Raw genomic sequence first — 18,406 nt, 5'->3', positions numbered from 1 at the left:
CTACATTTAATGGCCTAGATTTAACCATATTCTCATTATATATGGTGAAAAAGAACTAGGCCTCAAAAATCACTGCTTTCAAGGCAGGTTTTGTGCTATGTGTTTTTCAGCGGTGCTTTAATTTTCTGCAGTGACTCACATAGTGCTCAGCCTTTACCAGCATGGTTTATAATGTAAAAGGAATTTGATGTCTTTTTATCTTTGCATTTTCTCTTTTAAACAGACCACTCCCAGTAAACTTCCACAGTTTAAAAAAATCAAGTGGAACAGAACTCAATGAAAAACGTATCATTGCAGGCAGCATTTTTTTTTCACGCAGTTGTTTGTCATTTCCACATTTCTATCACTGAGATATTCCATGTATGTATTCTGTCATATGGTGGCAAAGTGGCTAGCAATGCTATTTCATGGATTTAGCTTTCTGTGTCTTCATTTTGAAACTCTCTGTGAATTCTGTATATTCTCTCTGCATCAATGTGGCTTTTTCTGTGAACATATCAAACATGCACATATTAGGTCAATTGTAGATTTTAAACTGACCCACAGCACATGTGTGTATGTCAGGGAGAGTAGTTCCTGCAATTGATTGACACCCCATTTGGTGTTGCTTCCAGCTTTGTGCCCAGTGTTGCTGTAATAAGCTTTAGCCTCTTGTGACCCTAAATTAAATTATGTAGATTTGAGAATGTTATGCTATTTGTGGAAAAATAATGGTATCAAGTACCTTACAGATTAATACAATGATAACACTGTCTGATAAATCTCTCTATTATAAAAAGAAATCTGGAAAGGAAAAGCAGGAAGACGAGATGTGATCTTCTCGGAAGTTCTCGAAAGACACTTAAAAGACCCGCGAGATGCACACAATATCAAATAAGAGCACGGCCAGCAAAACACTCAGTCGTGTAAAGACACATAGCACACGTAGATCCTGTACTCTCAGCACATATAAAGCGTATAAGGACAATACGCTTTAGATAAATAGGTAGATAGATAGATACTTTATTAATCCCAAGGGGAAATTCACATATATAATATAAATTTCTTAATTTCTAGATGAAACGTCAACGACTAAGCAAAGAAGAAAGAGCAGCACGGAGAAAAGAGACCCAAAAGCATTGGAGAGAAAAGGCAGATAAGAGATTATGAAAGCAGTAGAATTCGAAAGGCTCAAACAAACAATGGCGCGATACACATGCACAGAAAGGTAAAGAATATGAAAGCAGTAAAATTCGAAAGTATTGCAGCGTCCCTGCCAGTTTGAAGCTTTTTTTGTTTTAAGTGACTATTAGGTCTGATTGAGAGAAGGCGGAGTACAGCACGGAAGACTGATAGCGGGGTATTTACTGATGCAGTAAGCGGGGGGAGCAAGACCCAGGGGATGAGGGGTTGGAGAGGGTGCTAGAAAGTTGTGTTTAGGGTTACAAAGTCAACAATTGTTCAAGTAAAACTTTTGAGACACTTTCGCTACAGTATCAAAAAGAAGATAGTAAAGATGGCATTAGCGCAAACAAAAGGAAATTAATCATCAGGACCAGATGTAATTGAAAAAATAGCAGGACAAAGCGAGGTCAGAAATAAAAGGCAAACAGTAGAAAACAAAGTCTTTTCGCCTTTGCATCATTCAATGCACAAAATGTAGATTTACACAATAATGGACCATACGCTATGAGAATCTATGGTCCCACAACAGTTAAAGCGACGGCAAGTTTAATTTTGAAGACAACACAATTTGGTCAGGTGTATATTTATGATCACAGAGAAGCAATGCAAATTTTAACAGGCGACAAGAAAGGTAATGTATATATTCCGCGAATAACATTAGACACCAAAGGAGATCTTGATATGCCATTCGTATTAAAATGTTTACAGTTTCCCATGAGAATAGCTTTTGCTATGACAATTAACAAATCACATAGATAAACATTAGAAAAAGTCGGATTATTTATTAGAGAAACAGAAACAATATTCACTCACGGGCAGTTATACGTTGCGTTGTCACAATGTTTCTCCAAAAACGGAATCAAAATTCAATGTGATCTTGAAGGAGAGGTAATTCCAAATATTGTTTTTAATGAAGCTTTAAAGTAAAAGTACAAATAATGAAATTAAAACAATTCCAAAAAAGCTTTTAAAATTGTACAGTATATCCGATTAACCAAACACAGAGGTTGGCGAGCAAAGCCAGCAGGGGGCAGAGCCCCATAGTCTCTTAAAAAAACAAAACTTTTTACCATTTGTAAATCAGATTTTTTGTTCACTTTAGCATACTTCAATATGTAACTTGGTAGAGACACATTTGCAACATAACCCCACTACAAAAGACTACAATTAAAATGATATCAGTGCTTACAGGACAACTCACCTTTGGATTACTGAAAACACTACTGGGAGGAGACTTTCACAATATATCAAAGAGTGGGTGGAAAGCTGTTGCTCAAAGAATGTACTCCTCCTTAATAATTCTAGGCACAGGTTGTCATTATTTAAAATTGCACATTAATTTCTTCAAGCTTACACCTTCTAGAATGAATGCAGAAATAAAACCAACCTGCCAGAGATGCAACCTGCCTTCAGCGTTGTCCAAATCCAGAATGCCTGGCTGGTGTCCAACTAGACCTCTATTTTTAATGTGCTGGCTTGCAATGGTACCACCCAAAAATTTGTACACTCAAGACAATATACTTTCCTTTTGTATCCAGCAGCATTATCTGCCCAGGAACTCGGTTCTTTTAGATAGAAGTACACTGAAATTCCTTCCAAAATGACCCGTTCCTATGATCAATAAAGATAAATTAAAGGTTAATGAGGGTCAGAGCCTACCATAGCGGCACTGGATAAAACCAAGAACCAACACTGATTAGGGAAGTGGTTCATAGCAGGACCCATTACCGCAGCCAACCAAATGAACATGTCTTTAGGATGTGAGAAGAGAGTGCAGTACTCCATAGACAGAGAAAAATAGTACTGAATGCTAAAAAGATTTGTAAACCAAAATTCAAGCCAGACTCATTCCTATACATTTTTAGTTATTTGTCAAACACTAAAGTCTACATGTTAACCAGAGTCTTAATTCACGATTTGAACATTTTGTGGTCAAAAACATTGTTGCTCTTTTGGCTCTTTAATTTCACGCACACCAAACTTACATTAGCATTTTTTATAAAATTATACATATAATTTCGCCAGTGTTATTAAAACTTAATGAAATTTCTTTAGAAAACAAAATATAGATTGTAAAGAAGGCAGAAGTTAGAAAAAAGAATTGCCACATAGCAGAAACATTGGGGTTAACACCTTGTCATGAAAGAAACCAGTGTGGTGCATGGAAGAGGAGGTGAGGATAAAGAGGTCTTCTTTGCAAGCAGTTCACAGGCATTTCTCTGTGGCTCAAGTCATCTGGTCTGGGCACATACACGTCCACCAGCAATGCAATATCCTTAAATATCCCAGCCTGAATCAGCTTGCATAGCTGGGAAAAACAAGGGCAAAAGTGTTATCTCTGACCCAAAGTAAGATGCAAGGTGCAGCCAACAGCTTCAATGTGAATTCATTGGATGAGGCAGAGGAGAGCACGTGGAGCCACATGGGACATGGTGATAATGCCATTAGTGCTGAAGGGTGGCCAAGGCTAGAGACTACAGACAGCATTAGCCCTGCGACCCACTGAATTATTATTTCTGTTGTTTTTTTTTTTTTTGCTATTTTGTAATTTTTGTTAATATTGTTTTGTTTAATTATTATTCGTTATTTATGTATATGTGTACATTTGTTTTATGGCTTATAGTCATTGTGTTTTATGGATGGAACCTTCAATAAGTGGGCACATTGTGACATCACTGCTGAGGGACTGCCCTTAAACTTTATATTTAGACTGATGGATTAGTTCCTTCAGAGCATCATTAAATTTTGAAGGATTTATTGTAAACATTATCTTGAAGGTTTTATTTTATTAGATTTTTGCTACTGTTTTTATGGTTGCTAATTTTTGAATTATGGACAGGATTTTATAATTGTGTTGCCTTTTAGGCAAATTATTCTGCCCCACTTTTGCATTTTGCTAAAAAAAGCCTTTAAGGCTGCTTTGATTATTTAATAAATTCTTTAATATTTAAGAAACACTGTTTTGCTTTTGGCCTTTTTAGCCAGGTGTTAACTGTTATTCTAATCTTTGAATGGTATTTTATGTAGATTTTGAACTTTTAATAGCCAAAGTACCATTTTGGACCTGTGTAGGTCTTGAAGACTGCCATTTGAGTTTCGGGTCAGGCTTTCCTGTTTCGGAGCAAATCAATGAAATCCTTGTTTTGTTTTGCTTATTTTGAGTCCTGGTCGCATTTTGTCTTTCCATTTCTATGCTGAATATCACAACATTCCAATGGTCCCTCATACTGCTTTATACGTTCCAGTGACCAAACACCTTCAGCACAAGTTGTTTTCCTCATTCTGATTGGCTAAAAACGTTTTGTTATCAACTGCTTGTGAACTGCCTGTTTTACAGTCATTGCAGTTTTCTCGTCAGTCCTGTGCAATCTTGCTTAGTTGCATTTCTGCCAAAATAAAACTTGAAAAGTTACTCACCTGAATAATGAGGCAATGCCAGTTAGCATAACAACCATCACTCCACACCTCACCTTTTTCTTTTTGTCATACAAACAAAACTCTGTGTTTTCAGAGTAGTAAAACAAAATGTCACATCTTTTAATATATAGTGCCAATTCTACTTAAACTGCTTCAATTTTTGGAAAAGCTTCAGTTTTAACTACTTAAATAAAAGTACCATTAAAGTCTTCAAGATGCTTCTGTTTTAAGCTGAAACTGAAAAATAATATTTGCTTATTTCTGGGTTGCTCATGGGCTTCAAACACTATATATGCCTGTTTTTCGTTTCAGAATTTAATGATTTTCTTGTATCTTTGTTCCTATTTTGTAAGTCTTTACAATAATTCAGGATTTGTACCTGATGTATTTTTTTAGAAATTCAATTTGAAAAATTCAGCTAATAAGAAACATGGAGCCAAATGAGTTTGACCTATGATCTCTAATACCAGCTTGTGCCCATCAGGTTGACTGATCCCTTGGAAAGTGGGTTTAAACAATTTCATTTCCAGTTCCCAACCATTTATTTCTTTTACCAGTATACACCTTTCCCACAGATTAGGTGTATGACATGTAACTGGAGTGCCAGGTCTTTAAGAACCACTTAAAATTTTGTTTGAAGACCAAACCAAAGGACTGCTCATTAAAAACTGCAAAAGCCACAGAAGGTCAAATCTGAAATTGGAAGTCATGCCCAGAAGACACATTCATTATAAAATACTAGCAAGCACGCTGACGTAATTACATTTCAAAGTGATCCTACAACTCCAGGCGAGAATAATAAATATTAAGCATCTTGAGTCTCTTCTTTTTTGGACTTAACCATGCTACAATGTATGCATTCATTATTAAAAGAAGCAGAATCTTTTGAGAGAGCTTTCAATTATACGAACTGCTGTTTTTTTCCTATATAATGTCAAAAAGGTGAGAACATTTTTTGAACCAGCTTGTTGTAACAGAGGGCTGTGGAGACCTCAATTTTATCCTGGCACCATTAGGCATAATGCAGGAATGAACCTTTGACAGGATATCCATACATTACAAGGAACACTGAAGTGCATATCTACACTCACTGAATTTAGAGTTGTCAACTAAGCAAAGAAACAGTATATGTTCAACGTTTGGAATTGTGGAGAAAAGGCACTAGGAAAAAGTGAAAACTCTACATATGCAGAGACAAAGCTGAAAATCTGAGCTTAGTACACAGGAACAGTGAGGCATCAGCACTGCTACTGTGATGTTAACAAAATAATCAAATGATTTTATTTGCTCCTGGACCAGTCACATTGGTCATCTGGGTTGAAATATTAATGAAGTCTTTAAAACATGTTTAGGGGAGCACAATATCCATTCATTTTCAAATCTGCTTTAGGAGATTCAGGATGATGGAAGGATATGCAACATGTTATTTTTTAATTTACAGTTATAGCCAGGAGCAAACAACAACTGCTGACAGGCTAAAACATCCAGAATCCAAGAATGACCTTAGCTATAGTTACTCTTGGCTTCTGTACTGTAACCACGGTAACCTGGATTGTTCCTAGCAGCAAGGTTAGTTGAAAGTGGAAAGAAATTTGAGCAAATAAATTGGTTTATAATAAAAAAAGCAGACCTACTGATCAACAGAAATTTTGCAAATACAACTTGTTTGCAATGCACCTACCCTGCTTACACTAAAAGGCTATTGCCTAGGCTGACTAATTCTCTATGCTACATAAATGCCAGTGATTCATTGCTGTATCCAGCGACTGGCAAATACGAATATGTTTAGCCGTGAAGTATGGTAAATGGTTATGGGGAGATAGATTTCACCCAGGTGAGATGCTCAGGAATGGCTAGATTCCTGGAAACACTTCATTTATACATGGGTGAAACTCAACCACTATATTGCATGTCTCTTTTAATTATCTTTTTATTTTATAGAGTAAAGGCAATATATTGTCTCAAAAGAGACACTTAACAGTATTGAACAAAGAGGTTGGACTTTCAGAGGAAGATGAAGCTAATGCAGGCAGCATCAGACAACAAAACAGAAGCCAAATGCATATGTCAAAGTGGCACCTGCCTATCACAGGGTATGCTTACACCGCTTACACTAACCACCAGAAGCATGGGCAAAACTAAACATATCAATTCATCTTGGGATGTAGACGAAATTTTGGGGTAAATGGATAACATCCACATAGACTTGGTGAGAACATGCAAATTCTATATAAAGAGTGACCAGACTGTGGATGAAAGCCAGGTCCTGGAGCTGTGAGTCGGCAGCAGTAAAGACTCAGAGTTCATTACCTTCACACCCAGTAGAAAAACATTAAATAAAATGAAGAGGGAGGAGCAAATATAGAACATAGAAATATAGAAATAAAGGTCAGAGGGGACACTCCATTTACTCTAGGTACATCAGGCTTTAACATCTCTTTGTCACGCACAATGTCCCTTGACTCCTTAGTGTTTCTTAAGTTTTACAGGGCCAATCCTTATTTTTAGACAGAGAGGTAACCAACCTTGTGAAGTGCTGGGTTATCGTTCCTTCAGCACACTTCTAAGCAGGTTGCACTTCCTTCCCTTCTATGTCAACCCATACTCAATCAGCTCCATGGTTTTATCAATTCAGCGACACCCACATAGCAGCTTATGTGGCCCCTTGTCAGTGCATGCTTCTTCAGAGTCAGGAATTTGTTTGGTCTGACCGAGTCTCTACTGCAACAGCCATAATGCAAACAGTACACTCCCAATATGCAATACTTTCAGTGGGTGCAGAGTTTCTCTAACATTATTTTCACACCAGTATCATGCCATACGTATGGTGGAAAATAACTAAAGAATTTCAATGGCACAGCTCAAGAAACTGGACATAGTTAAGTTAGACAGGAAGTAGAAGAAAAAAAGGTGGCATGCGGCATGGCCTGGGGCCTCATTTATAAATCTTTGTGTAGATTTGAGTATGAAAATTGGAATACACCAAAAAAACAGGAAAATATTTATGGCAAAAAAAGACATATGCACAAATATTCTGCAATTTACCCTTTATAAATAAGAATTATCTAGTAAATATGTGCATGTAAATGCTCCTCGAGCTCTGCCCTGAAACATGGATATGTGGAGCATGCTAATCAATCTCATACATATGCAATCACGATGCTGTAGTACTTCATTGCCTGATAAAGCAGCCTCCCAGATGACACATCAAGATCCTACCACCATCATTCAAGAGTATCTGGCAGTGCTCTGTAACTAAGCATGCAAGATCATGTGCCTCCCCTCTGCAATGTCAGGGTCCGGGAAAGGCATAAGGTGCCAGAATCTGAGCAAGTACCTATTATCCCCTGGCACATATAATGACGTGATTGCTGTTACAATGAATAGTATGGCCATATGAAACACTTTGAGTTTAGCCAGCTACCTAACCAACAAGCCATTCACCATATATAGTCTTGTCTCCCAAACCTACTTTGTCTCAAAATAAATGAACCATGGATTGACCCCGGCTCTGGAGACATGACGTTTGTCAACCACATCTTGGCATCACAGATGACTTGTGCATTAATAAAATATAACTGCTTACAGTTAACTAAATCAGCTTCATTCTCACTAGATGCACTTAGTGCAATATGAATGCTGTAATGTGTTCCGAATACATTAAGAAAACCGGTCACTGCTGCAAATTGCCTCTGTTTTGTTTATGAATGTACAACCACATCATACGAAAACTGAATGTAGTGTCTCACCAGTCGGTCTATGGCCTCCAGCACAGCAGACATGATGGAGGGAAGCTTGGCTGTGATATTCCTGACCTATTGGTCAATTCCCTAATAAGAGACAATAGGTTGCCATTATAAACTGAAAGTGACAACAGGAAGTCGATATAAACTGGTTAAAAAAACAAAAAACTATTCTGTGCAAATACACAGTACTCACCCTCTTAAAAGAGATATAAAATACAGTCTGTACGTCATATTCATCATTTTTGAGATATAATGTGTTTGTCATGTCAATGAACATTATAATATTGGCTTAGTGATATGAATTATTATATGCGAGTCATCATTTAGCTGATTTGGCTGCACTTCCCTACTTGGTCTAGGATGTCATCATTTACCAGTTTCTTCAAAATGTTGTGTATGCAATGGTCAGAGTTTCCACAAATATTTGGATATTGTCCTGTTAAGTTTTCTGTTATACATCCTGACATTTGCATGGAAAGTTGTTTACGCACACTTCGAGACACTTCTTGTGCTTATGCATGCTTTATAAATGAAGCCCCTGTTGATTATGATATTGAACGTTAAATCACAAGGTTGATAGTTCAATCCACACTTTGTAGTAACTGCAGGAACCTAAGTGAGCCAATTAAGTTTCATGTGCTTCACTTAACAAAAACAAAATGTAAAAAGGTACAATTAAAAAGGTTCCAGTAAAAATTATAGTAATAAGAAAACATTTATCTAATACAGCTAATCTGTATTCATAATTTGAAAGTGAACATGCTTTCTATGTAAATCAGAAAGAAGAGAGTGTTAGGAGCAATGCAAGAGGGTGTATATAGAGTGTATATAGGGGCTTTGCTTTTATTACTCAGATTCAAGTAATTAAGTCAGTTCTAAATTGACAAAGTGACAACAATGCAGCAAACATTAGTTTTACAGGGCATTGGGCATGAAGGAGAATTGATCCAAAACCTATTGATTTTAAACTCAGATCCTGCTATTAAAAGCCATGAAAAGTTTAGTGAAATACAATATATTATGCCATGCCCTTGACTTAGTTTTGAGAGCTCAAGGACTCAAGTATATTGTCTCAAAATCCCTGTGTAATGTGGGGCAATTAAAAGAGACAATGAGACAGCAGTTATTTTTGGCAACAGTAAAATCATTTAGAGAGAGCACATCTGCGATGGCAATGAAAATATATTTCATGGTCTGGATTAAAGGAAACTGTATTGCAAGTATGGAAGAGTGAAGGATAAAGTTACAGTATCAGATTTCAGTGAGTCAGCATGCTTGAGTCCCTTCACTGAAATACACCCTCCAGAGACGTTCTTTCATATGCTGAATGCAAGTGAATGAAATTCTATTTATGGAAACCCTGAACTTAAAGTACACAGAATAGTTGAAAGGTTTGTGGCTATTCTTAAAAGAAAAAAAACAATTCTAATCCTCCAAATCTTACAAAGTCTGCTTGCATCTGATGTTTAGAAGTCTTTAACTAAAGCTTTGTACTTGGTTGTGGGGTAGAGTGTCAGAAAAGTAACCGATGAAACACAGGCCACTGGAAAGTGTCTGGGGCAGTGTGGGTTGCACACCAAAAAATCAAGACAATTGTCTTGATGTCACAAACGGACCTTTGATGAAAGTGGATTATACAGACTGACACAATATAAGCAGTATAACAGACAGTCTACAGAAAATCACCTGAAAGTTATGAACAACTGTGGTACGAAAACAGGCACATCAGTAGTCACAATTTGTCTAACTGTATTTTGTATTCATTTGTGCATGAGCCGATGAATGACCCAACTGAATTTCCCTCTTGTGAGCAATAAAGAAGAAGTAGCTGGGGTTGCAACAGTCTAGAGAAAAAAACAAAGGGCAGTATAATATTTGAAAAAAATACCATCTGATCTGATTAATCCTGCATCCCGTATTCATGTGTATTCAACAATGCAGGATGGTGGTGGTTATGTAATGGTATGGAATGTGCAAGTGAGATTTTTTTTTCCGTCTAGCACCTGTGAGATGAGTTAGAACATGTGATTAAGAGTAGAGATCGAATAATACTAACCTATATTAGACATAATGGACTCAACATTCTGGACTTTTGACACCTTGTTATGTTCATATGCCAACACACTGAACTTATTCTGGTACCAACTTGATTTTACGTTGCCTTACATAGGCAATTGGTAACTCAGAGTATACAAGAAACATTGTTTCCATTTACAATTACATGGCCAATAGTAGAGGCCACACAAAATAAAAGAAATGTTTTAGTTAGATAGCTGCATACATACATTAAAATGCCAGGTTCAGTTGGCCTTGAGATGGTAGGATCAAGCTATGCTGGGTTTACTGGGTTAACGTGTGAGAACAGTACAAATTTGCATATCAGATTTGCTTACAGTCAAGTTAACAATTATAAATTAATAATTATAAATTAAGAAGAAAGCATAAGGACCTGAACATAGCTTACTCACAAAGATTGTCATAGCATGTTTATGCTGAATCAGTTACAATGCAGTAAAACTACACACCACAAAACATGTTTGTTAGTTACTAGAGATCACCATATAACTTTTTTGTAGTATGCAACACATCCAAATCATGGATTGAACTCATATACTGTGGCTCTTCCTTAAGAACCAGAAAAAAAATAGCTACTTTGTCAGACTGATACTTTTTGAGCATATGCTGCATTTTAATTGTTTTACTGCTCTGAAAAACAGTGCTCTTTGTATGCAGTAAACTTTATTCTTCATTTATTACCTTGGTAGCTGTGCTATTACACTGATACTATGCTCATTATCTCTCACAGCAAGATAAAAGGCACAGAGAAAATAGCTAGACTTTGTCTTTAAGGGAACATAAACTTTAGGAAATTGGTGAAAGTAATAAAAAAAATCTTTCATTATAAACGTTTTTGTGTAAAATGTATTATACCACATATCTGATCAACAGAGGGTGTTAGGGATGAAAAAGACACACAGTGTAAGAATAAGATGAAGAAACAAATAATAATCAGAGATTTAGCCCAACAGCATTCAGAAAAGGTCAGGATACCCTGAATACATCAGGAGGCCAGTCCTTATTTGAATTTTATACTGTTATGGTTATTTTGGAACCACGACAGACTTTGCTGCTGCTCTAAAATAATGTACTATAGCATTCAGATTTCCTACCACCATACAAACATTAGCTTATCTAGTCAGTTCCAGTAATACTTTCTTATATGAAACACACTAGAGAAAGTGGGATACCACTTGACCATTAGTGAGTCTAGTAGCCTGTGATGAAATTTGGGCACATTTCCTATAAAGTGATATTTTAAGTCAATGGCATTGCAACATTAAATGGTATCCTTAACCAAACACCTTCCTTTCACAGACAAACAAAACGGCGCTCCATGTCAAAGGCCAGTTAAGACAACACCTTATATCCAGCCAAGTGGCTTACCCACCAATACTATGCCCTGTACTTTCAGTTATGATTTAAATTATTGTCTTTGTATTTGTATAATACACCAGTATAATACAGTATATACAGTTTGAACTGGAGAAGTTGGCTACAAAGTGGATAGACAGACAGATAAATGGAAAAGTATTGAGTGACATTAGGTTGGAATATACTGTATTGCTAATCAGAGACCAGATGAGATCCTCTACCGTACGCAAACATAATTTTACTCTAGAAACCATTCATATTAACTTTAATTAAGTACATGATGAAAATATCTTTACATTATGTCTTTTTTAGGTTGAAAATTGTCATTTCTTTCAGGCATCCCTCATAACCTATCCCATTCAGTCCAAGAAAAGATCTGATAGCTCAGCTCTCTCAATTTGTAATGCCTCTTGTAATTATGGATCCATTTTAGGATTTTGTTATTTTTTTATTAAAAATATCAGAAAGCCTACAGAAAGGAAGAATATTTCAAGTAGTATATGGCTATTTTACTATTTATATATACAATTAAATACAACACTGTCATAAAGAGGAATTTCTAAAGAATAAATAAATTGTTGGTGGCCAGGATTGCTGGCTACATACTGTATCATAAGACACTTTAAAAATGGTAAAAACATAGCCAGGACAGATAGAAGGGATGGCACCTAACATTTGCTTCATACTCTGATATATAGTGGATGGAGGCAGAAAATGAAATACTGTTAGAGTGAAAGATGATAGACATTCTCAAAGTAGAACAATTGAAGACTTTATAAGCCAATCATATTAAAACATTCTTGTATATATGCTGCAAGGATACACAAATACACAGTGGTATTTTGTGCATGAGGATCAGAGCCTCCAGCAGACTTTCTAATGAGTGTGGTCAGAACAGAGAGTTCCCAGAGAAAATAAAGGTATACAGTGTATATTAGCAGGGGATAACATGCCATTCTTTTAAAGACAATAGACATCTAAAAACTGTTTTGTGAGGCCATCCATAGTACAATTGTGTAACTCTTTATGTTTAGATCTAATTCATTTTTTGGCAGTGCCATTCATGAATTGGATTAAAACAATTTTGAGAAAATTGTGTTATGTTATACTACATTATGTTATGTTAAGTTTCAATGGAGTGATTGTTTCTTGGGTCCTATAGCATCTAATGTTTTTTTTTTATTTCAACTATAATATTATGTCCTAAAAAAATACAGTAAATAGACAAATAATTTGCTTGTATGGATCTTTCAAAGGTGTTTTATAATTTTCCTGTATAAAATCACAGGGACAATATCCATTCAGTTGCCAAAAGACCGTAGGTAAATTCATTTCACTGTTAACTAATACATGCAAGAGACAGTCCCAAAAGACCAATAGAAAAGCCCAAAATCTTAGCAGACTATGCAATATATCAATTCATTAGGGCAGTTCACTCTAGTTTTTCAGCTGACAATGTTTTCTTTCTCTGTAGTCTATCACAATTTTATAGTCTCACATTCATGCAGATCTGTATGCTTGCTGTATTCTAACATCATGTCCATGTCTCCTTTCCTCACTGTATTTGCTAATCACAGTTTAGATGGAACACGCACAGTGGGTTAGAAAAATGAGCTAAGAAACACAGCTCTAGAAAGCATTCCTTAATGTATTTTCAGCATACTAACAAGTAATATACATTTGTATTGGCTAAAGTTGTAATATAACAGTTCCTGAGACCTGTTTTCAGTTCTTAAGTTAGTCAATATGTGTGTTGAGTTTGTGCATCATCCATTTGTCTATATGGGTTTTCTCCATTTACTCCATTTTCTCTCAAATCATCAAGGCATGCATATTTTGAACTTGCATTTCTAAGTTGTATCTGTCTGAGAGACAGTATTTGTGTGTATTAGTCCCTCTTGGAGCAGACCTATGTGTCATTCTGTATTGGTTACTCTCAGCAGCATTTGGCATTGTCAAGGATTTACTGGCGCTATGCTCAGCTCTTCTTTCCTTTTTTGGTTTTCTTCATTTCAAGTTTGTGTTTGTTGTTATTTTTTTTCTCTTTTCTTTTTAGCACTGAGAATGTGGGGACATGGCCTCCAATTATCTCCACTTACTCAGGTGTTCCTGTTGGTCATGGCAGGCATTTTAGGTATAATGAAAAGGATAGCTCAAACCTCAGTGAATTAATGCAGCACTGAGCAGATTTGTATTCTTTACAGTGGCCTGTGTTTGGAGTCTATTTGTAAATGTTACATTTAACTTTAAGGTTTAATTCACTGCTTCTTGGTTATTGGGTTGTTATCTTGATTTTTCTGGGGGGTTTAAGTGTTAAGTTTCTTTGTATTTTTTTCTCAGGATACTTAAAATTGAATTCATTTTAATTTTCTTTTTTATGAGAAACTATTCTTAGCAATTTCTTTATTCTCTGTATCAGAGAAGTCTGTTTACTTTTTCTGTTAATAAAAATGCAATTAATTGTGAAATTTTGGGTGTTGATTCTCTCTTGAGTTTTGGGTATATTTTTGACACTTGCGGATATCGATTATCAGGCAGACATGACAGGTGTAAAGATGGAACCAGTCGTGAATGGAGAATGTACAGTATACAGAAACTGGTATATGCTACATTTACATTCATTATTGTAGGATACAAAGGGCACTGCATAAGCTTCATTAGAAAGACAAAAGCTCAAAATTAAACACCTAATGGCAAAATAGTGATATGATTTACATTAGGTTGGTGTTTAGAGTATTGTTGCCATAGAAACTGACACTGACTCATGTGCTGAAACATGGTGAGAGAGGCTTTTCTGCTAATGATCTGTTTATTTAAAGGACATTTTTATGCCATTTTCACTGCCAGTAAAATTTACATACATTTTGTAAATAAAAGTGCCAATGGGTACTAGAGGAGGGAAGGGTGTATATAAAATAACTCTTATAAGACAAATATATGAATACAACATGTGTAGTAAATACATTCTGAGAGTGATTGTCAGAATAATTATTTTTCAGAAACAGTATTTTAGTGATGTATCTGGATTTTGTTCCACCCTTTGGGTGCACCTCATACTTAGCACCATCTAGTCAGCCCCATTCTTTTGGGTCGTGTGCTGGTGCAGCTGGCAGCACTGCTTCCTCAAAGCTGATAGATCAATGGATTCTCTGCTTGATTTTATGGAATTTCTTGTTATTACGACATTCTCCAATAGTTTACACATGTGTTTAGGTTGACTGGATTGGCCTAGTGTTAATGAGTAGATCTCACAATGGCCCGATAATGCATTCATTTTTGTTTCCTGCTGTAAGTCTTATGCCACCAGCAGAATCTTTGACTCAGACATGTTCAGTAAATGGAACCGTGGAGTGTCTTTCTCTCTTTCTCTATGAAGAGGGTATAATCCCTATAATACCAGAATTATGAAAGCATTTGTTTTGGTCTTTGTGAATAGCGTGATACCATTTACGTCAGTCGATTCTTTCTCACCTTTCTGCTTGATACAATATGAGTCATATAATCTAGGTTTAGTAAAGAACACACTATGCTGGGATAATCAATGCCAAAATAAACACAGAATAACACTCTTCATTGTACTAACTCATTTTAACTACTTTAAATGTATGATTTTTGAAAGCCTATATCTAATTAAGTTATCATGTGAAGTAATTAAGTGTATTGCAACAGTAACATTGTTTTTTAATGGTGTTGACACTTATTACACTCAAAAACAAAAACAGAAAAAAACCTTTTGAGCAAGAACCATCCATCCATTCATCCATTATCCAACCAGCTATATCCTAACTACAGGGTCATGGGGGTCTGCTGCAGCCAATCACAGCCAGCATAGGGCACAAGGAAGGAAACAAACTCCGGGCATGTCGCCAGCCTACCACAGTGAGCAAGATCTATTTGAAAATGTTAGTTTTCTATGCTAAAAAAAATTGAATATTTAAGTGGATAGCCCTGCAGAGTTTTGTTGGACTGAATCGCCTGTTCTCGTCTAGACTGTTGTAATGTTCTAATAAAAAAAATAAAATGCTGCATACTACACTGAATGGGAGCAATGCAGATTGAAAAAAAAAGAATGGCCTGTTACCGATGGTAGGGTTAATACAGAAAAACCCAAACACTGCCAAGACTAAAATGCTGCTGAACTATCACAAACAGTTATATATTCATCACATCATTATAGATAAATATTAAGTTGAAGATATTAAATTTATACATCTCATAGCTTGTGGATACTTTTGTGAAAGTTGTTATTCCTGATCTTGACAGATCTAAGTCATTCACCAGTATGAAGGAGAGTGAATGGAATAGGGGAAGAGTGAACCAATATATAACAATGGTTGATACTTTGAAACATACGTCATTTTTTAGAACATGTAAAACCTTAAATTAACACCTTCCATAATAAATGCCAGTGTTGTCTGTTAAACAAAAAGCTCTAAGCCACATTTAGACAATTCACATTTAAATCACACATTATGCCTCCAAAATGTAAAAGGAGATAGATATCCGGACAGAGGTCCAACCACCTTTCCACCAACTTGATAGGATATAAAGACACATCTCACTAAAAAGGTATACACGATAACTTAAATGTACTGTATCCATCCATCCATTTTTAAAACCATCCTAACCAATTGAATGTTTGTGGGGTACCAGAATCTAGGAGAGAACAAACCTTTGCATGGAATGCCACCCTGCTACAGAGCACAAAAACACACACCCACACTCACTTATATCATGTAAAAAGAACATGTCGTAGGGCTGAGCGTAAATGGAGGAAAACTAATCTAACTATCCATTATGAGATATTGAAGGCTAAAATAACAGAATACAATAACACTGTCCGTCTTGAGAGGCGCTGCTATTTCTCTAATATTATAAATAACAATGCTAGTAATCCCAGAGTCTTATTTTCAACAATTGATCGTCTGTTAAACCCAGGTAACACAAAGGAATGCCCCCAGAATACTTCCAGTGAAACCTGTGAGAACATTGCTGTATTTTTCAATCAAAAAATTAATGATATTAGAGATAACATAGTATATCTCCCCAACACTGCAGAACTTCCAAAGCCCCGGTACTCCATTATAAACAAATTAAATGCTTTTACCAGGATAGATTTACCTGAATTACATAGTATAATCTCTCAACTGAAACCCTCCACCTGCGTCCTTGACCCAATACCAACAAGGTTTTTCAAAGAAATATCAGACGTGCTAATTGACAATATTCTGGACATAGTTAATTCGTCATTAGATACGGGGGTTTTCCCAGACTGTCTTAAGACTGCTGTAGTTAAACCCCTGCTCAAGAAAAATAATCTTGACCCCTCTGCCTTTGAAAATTTTAGACCCATCTCCAACCTGCCCTTCTTAAGTAAAATTCTAGAGAAGGCAGTCATTATGCAGTTAAATGACCACCTCAATAAACATGCTATTCTTGATAAGTTTCAGACAGGTTTCAGAACAAATCACAGCACAGAAACTGCACTCGTTAAAGTAGTTAATGATTTGCGGGTAAATGCAGACAGAGGCCATTTATCTGTTCTCATCTTCTTAGATCTGAGTGCTGCATTTGACACCATTGATCACAATATTCTTAGAAATCGCCTTAGTCAATGGGTGGGCCTCTCTTGCAGTGTCTTAAATTGGTTTGAATCCTACCTGGCAGGTAGAAAATTCTTTGTGAGTTGTGGTAATCACATCTCAAAGACACATGATATCCGATATGGTGTTCCACAAGGCTCTATCCTGGGTCTGCTGCTTTTCTCAATCTACATGCTTCCGTTAGGTCAGATTATCTCAGTTTACAACGTGAGTTACCACAGCTATACTGATGACACACAGCTGTTATTATCAATAGCACCTGATGACACCGACTCTCTCGATTCACTAACACAATGTCTTACTGGTATTTCTGAATGGATGAATAGTTATTTTCTCAAACTAAATAAAGAGAAAACTGAAATCTTAGTAATTGGCAATAATGGATTCAATGAGGTTATCAGAAATAAACTTGATGCACTAGGATTAGAAGTTAAGATGGAAGTAAAAAACTTAGGGGTAACCGTTGACTGTAATCTGAATTTTAAATCACATATTCATCAGACCACTAGGACAGCATTTTTTCACTTAAGAAACATAGCTAAAGTTAGGCCTCTTATATCATTGAAAGATGCTGAGAAATTAATTCACGCTTTTGTTTTCAGTCGACTAGATTATGTAACGCACTCCTCTCAGGACTACCCAAAAAAGACATAAATCACTTGCAACAAGTGCAGAATGCAGCTGCTAGAATCCTAACTGGGAAAAGAAAATCCGAACACATTTCTCCAGTTTTAATGTCACTACACTGGTTACCTGTGTCATTCAGGATTGACTTTAAAATACTGCTTATGGTTTATAAAGCCTTAAATAATCGCGCTCCATCTTATATATCGGAATGCCTGACACGTTATATTCCAAATCGTAACCTTAGATCTTCAAATGAGTGTCTCCTTATAATTCCAAAAGCTAAACTTAAAAGAAGTGGTGAGGCGGCCTTCTGCTGTTATGCACCTAAAATCTGGAATAGCCTGCCAATAGGAATTCGCCAGGCAAATACAGTGGAGCACTTTAAAACACTGCTGAAAACACATTACTTTAACATGG

At 36.2% G+C, this 18,406-nt stretch overlaps 1 long non-coding RNA gene across 1 annotated transcript in view; it reads right to left on the bottom strand.

Annotated features, from left to right (window-relative positions):
* Positions 1-2,043: 2,043 nt before the first annotated feature.
* The window catches only part of LOC120516465, a 30,307-nt gene continuing 13,944 nt past the window's right edge, over positions 2,044-18,406 (bottom strand). The window contains exons 2-3 of the long non-coding RNA XR_005630850.1: positions 2,552-2,775; positions 2,044-2,080 (exon numbers count right to left, since the gene is read on the bottom strand). This is a non-coding gene — a long non-coding RNA (uncharacterized LOC120516465). The remainder of the gene's footprint in view (positions 2,081-2,551; positions 2,776-18,406) is intronic.

Source organism: Polypterus senegalus, chromosome 16 (assembly GCF_016835505.1).
Source record: "Polypterus senegalus isolate Bchr_013 chromosome 16, ASM1683550v1, whole genome shotgun sequence".
Taxonomy (NCBI): domain Eukaryota; kingdom Metazoa; phylum Chordata; class Cladistia; order Polypteriformes; family Polypteridae; genus Polypterus; species Polypterus senegalus.
The sequence above is the reverse complement of the archived record's forward strand: the minus strand, read 5'-3'. Positions and strand labels throughout refer to the sequence as shown.